We start from the raw sequence: 4688 nt of genomic DNA, 5'->3' as shown, positions 1-4688 counted from the left end.
CCCCCTTACCCCAAAAGTCACCCCTCCCGTCTTTCCCCCCCCCCCCTTGCCGGGGTCTGCATTTATTATTTTTTAAGACAGCGGGCTGAGGTGCATAAAGCAGCGTAGCCCTGCAGCCGGCTGCAGCTTGGGGGCTTTGGCTCGTTTCTGGTGCTGTTTGCCGGCGCAGCGCTTGCGTTTCGGTCCACGGAGCCTGTTTTCGCTCATTGAATGACACGGTTTGGGGATAAAAGTGTAAATTGTCAGCACCCAGAGCACCTCGGGGCATTTATGAGTGGGAGCGGTGGACCATCTTGAGGCTAGCAAGCCCCCGCTCAGCACGCCTTCTCACCCACGCCGCCAGCCCGGCGCTCGCTGCTCCTGGAAATCGGATGCAGAGCCTGCCCCTGCAGCTCCCCGAGCCGGGAGCAGCCCCGAAACGGCCCTGCCGCTCCAGCTTTCCGTCTCCATTGAAATCTCAGCTCTAGACAACTGATTTCCATTTTCCCCCGTACTTTTAGTTCAATCAAAGCGTGTGATTAGGGCTCTGCGGGCTCCATTGTCATCTCTACCTAAGTGCTTCTCTGATTGATATAAACAGCATTTCGATATTTACACTGTGGAACGTATTGCTCTGCTTACTTTCCTGGATAATGCACGAAATCTGCCACTACAGGGAGGAAAAATAACAAAAAAAAAATAAACCAAACCCAAAAGAAGTCCCTGCAGAAAGCTGCCAGGAGGGGAGAAGCCCTCCCTGACGGGACGGGACTGTGCCCCATCAGCCTAAGGAGGAGCACCTTGGCCTCGTCCCATCACCTGGGCAAGCAGCAGCAGCTGGGGAAGTTACAAAGGGCAGAGGGTCGGGTGTCTCGGCACCCGCAGCATCGCAAGGTGCCTGCGGTTTGGGCTCTGCATGGCGTCTGCTGCGAGCACGGCCGGTGCCGGTGCCCGGGAGCCGGTTTGAAAGCGGCTAGCTTGTGCCTTGGGTGCAGGATCAGCCCCAGGCTCGACACCTGGGTTTAAGCCTCAGCAGCCCCAGGGCTGGTCCTGGGCTCTGCAGCCGGCAGCGCCGGAGCCCCCCAGCCTGCTCCAGCCCACCCCCGGTACCCTTCCCAGCCTCCTGCTGTGTCCTCGTCCCCGGGAGAGAGGTAAGCGAGACACCCGGGCGCCGTCGCGTGGCACGCCGCTGAGCTGGGGTGCCTGGGGAAGGGAGGTGCGCTTTGAGGGTGGGAACAAAAGCACCCTTTTCTCTTTTTTTTTTATGTGCTCTTTACGGGACTGAGCTTTAGATGCTCCCAGCCTCCATATTTGCAGGAATCCATCCAAAGAAAGCATCCGAGGAGCAAATATTTCTCGTCTCAGGTACTTTTTGGAGAAGGGAGCAACTGTTCTTTTGTTGAGAACGCTGGCTATCTGAAAAACGTGGAGGCAATTGTGCTTTTAAAGGCCAAAACGCGCTTATTTTCTGCAACGCAACGGCTCCTCAGGGGCTTTTTGCAGGCTCCACCGCTTTCTCTCGCAGGCCTCGTTAGGCTTCCCCGGGGTGGAAGGTGCCGGGGTGGGCCTCCGTGCAGCAGGAGGGCAGATCTGGGGAGACGGTGTGGTAGTAATACAGAGGTTCCTTAAGGGTACCCGCCGGGCTCGCGGCGCTTTTGATGGAGCTGGTTGGAAGCGTGGTGGTCGGTTGTTTCGGCGGTTGTGGAAAACATTTCGGGTTTTCTTCCTGTAGTTTACTTGGTCAAAAGTAGTACGCTTCGAGTTTCCCGACGGACGTTGAGGAATAACCCTCCCCCCCCACTGCCGTGCCTTTCCCTCTGCCCCCTTCCTCCCGGGGGCGGACGCAAGCGCAGGTGCTCGGCTGATTTTCTCTGTTGCATGCGCATCGATATGATCTTAGTTAAATTACTTATAATTAATAAACGGGCGCGCTGCTGGGATCTTGCCCCAGGTCTCGCCCCGTGGCTTTTGCTCCCCCAGAGGCTCCTGCCCGCGGTGGGGAGCGGGAGCAGCCGGGGCCGGGCGGCACAGCGCCGGGAACAAAAGAGGCCTCTTCCTCCGCGTGGTGCAGAGGATCCCGAACAAAAGGTTCACGTTCCCCTGCGCTCTTCTCTTTTTTTCCCCCCCTCTCGCTCTCCTTTCTTTTCTCCTGCTCTTCGATGGAGATTTAAGCAGTTCTTTTTCTGGCTTAAATTTCTCCGTGCTGCAACAAGAAACTAGCAATTAACTATTATAAGGCTGTTTTACAGTCCTGTGGAAACCCTTTCCATCCACTTTGTTTTAAATGGGTGTATCTTTTATTCCTAGTTTTCGGGAGTGTAAAACTTTACAGCATTTGCTGCAAACCTTCATACTTTGCTTCGCAGTTTATTGCTCCCTCTGCAGATATATCTTACTCATAAATAAGGCTTTCATCTCCACAGTACTTGACTAGGAACCGCAATGCCTCCGAGCAGTTTCATTAATGGGACTTTGCCTAGAAATCACGGCGTGTTTCATCTCAAACCTCAGCCTTTCCTTCGCCCGACAGTGCAGAGCCCTGCACAAGGGCCGTGGCGGCAGCGGGTTGCTCAGCCAGGTTATTCACGCCCCGGCCGGCAAATCCCCACGGCTCTGGGCGACGTGGAAGATGCCTCCAGAAAGTCTGGTGCGAGCTGGGTCTCTGCGCCGGGGTTGCTTCGGGCGCCGTGGTGGTTGAGCCTTGGAGCAAAGAGAAATGCGAACGCGCCTGCCCCTGCAAATCCCCTGAGCTGGGCTTGCACAGGACCGTCCCGCCGCTCGTCCTGCGCCTCGTGCGATAAAGCAGCGAGCAGAGGGGCAATAAAGCAGCGAGCAGAGGCACATCCGAGGGGCGAAGGTACCCGTGGCATTCGGTGCGAGCGCTCTGCCCCATGGCTCATGAAACCGGGCTGCGCTGCAAAACCTTTTCTCGTTGCATGGTAGGTGCCACGGGTGCTCGCTGGCCTCAGCACTCTTCGTGCTCTCCCCCCGTGCATCGAGGCGGGTGACGAATACTTCTTCAGCTCCTGAAGAAGGTGGGATGAGTTGTCTGACTGCCCTTCGCCGTGCCGCTAGGCAGAGGTGCCCTTGCTGGGCGGTTTCGGCGTGCCCCCGTGCTGCGTTTGTCGGGACTCACCCTGGGCGCAGTAAGTCGACGGGGATGTGTGCCGCAGCCCGCCCTCCGGGCAGAGCCGCTGGATGGGGAAGCGGGAGCTGTGGAGAGCTCTGGAGCGCGTTCACGTCTCGCTTCCCTTTTGCCGGCAGCAGAGCCGAGAAGCGCTTGGTTGCCAGCGGTGGCGTTAACCTCGGACTGCGGAGCTGGGACGCATCGCGATGAAAAGCTGCTTGGGGGGGCTGACACCTGCGAAGGGAGAAGCCTTTGCTCAAATACATACTCGTAGGGCCACGTCTCTTGTGGGTGCAAATCAACCCTGGAGCCGGCAGAGCAGCGGCAGCTTCGGTCAGCAGAGCCGAGCTGTATCTAACCACTCGTGCTTTGTAGGCTGCTTTAGGTGGAGGGTTTTCTCTCTTTAACAGGGATTGTTTACTGGTTATTTTTAAAAACCTCTTTGTTTTCCCCTGATTAGCAATGAATCTGGCTGCTCTCGGCTCCCGTGGTACGAGGGACAAATAAAGAGGCAGGACTGATGAGGCCGAGGTTCCCATGGGTTTAGGTCTGACCTGGACGCCCGGGTGTCTGTTGACCGCCCTGTAGCTTTTATTTCGATGGGAACACTAAGAGGGGCTCTCTTCTGCCCTACTGCCTGTTTTTTCTGAAACCCGTGGAGATGTGCTGTGCCTGACAGCCCTGAACGTGGCTGGCGTTGGCTCAGGTGTCCAAAACTTGAGGCAGCCAGGTGAGCGGGCGGCACGCTTGCCAGAGCCTTCGTTCTTCAGCAGGCAAGCCAAAAGCCGCAGTGTGGACACGGAGGCACGCTGGGCTTTTTTTTTTTTGCCTTTTCTTTTTTTTTTTTAATCCGTTGCTGGTTCTGCCTGTGTCTCTGGGAAGGGGACGAGGTGCTCGGCATCCAGGCGTTTGCGGTGGGTCCGAGGGGAGGAGCGGGGGGAGACCGGTCCCTGCTGCAGACGCAGATCGGCCGCTGTTTTTCCGGGACTGTCATGACACAAAGGGTTCGGAAAGGTGTGGAATATTAATTGCAGCTTTCAGACCCCTGCGTGCTACATGGTAATTTCATCGCATTATGGTGATAGCGGTTTTAAAAATCGCCCTCCTCCCGTCCCCTTTTAACAAAATGCGTCTTGTTTCGCAAAAATGCATTTAGGGCCAATTTGTTTAGAGCCCAGAATGGCAGCAATTAAAGTACCGTTGTGCATTTGGAATAAGTGGAGTAATACTCGTGTAAGCGTGACCTCCGCCGAAAGGATGAAACCGGCTGGGGAGACTTCTGTAGATCAGCAGCACGGGCCGCTGTGCTGCGTACCCCAAAAAACGGGGTACCTTACATCTCCTCGCGCCTTTGAGCATCCCCGCTGTTGCATTATTAAAAGCTACTTTACCGGGGGCAAAAATAAGACCTATTTAAAAATGCATTGGTCGTGCGTGTCCGTCCCCACCAGCCGGGCGCGAGGCTCCTCTCGGCTCCCCGTGCGCGGCGGCAGCACCCCGGCTTCCCCGGCTCCGGGAGGGACCGGGGCGGACGCGGGCTGGCAGGCGTCGCATTAGCGGATGGTTTATGGGACCATTTGCC

This window comes from Aptenodytes forsteri, unplaced genomic scaffold (assembly GCF_000699145.1).
Source record: "Aptenodytes forsteri isolate BGI_AS27 unplaced genomic scaffold, ASM69914v1 Scaffold187, whole genome shotgun sequence".
In the NCBI taxonomy this organism is placed as follows: domain Eukaryota; kingdom Metazoa; phylum Chordata; class Aves; order Sphenisciformes; family Spheniscidae; genus Aptenodytes; species Aptenodytes forsteri.
The sequence above is the reverse complement of the archived record's forward strand: the minus strand, read 5'-3'. Positions refer to the sequence as shown.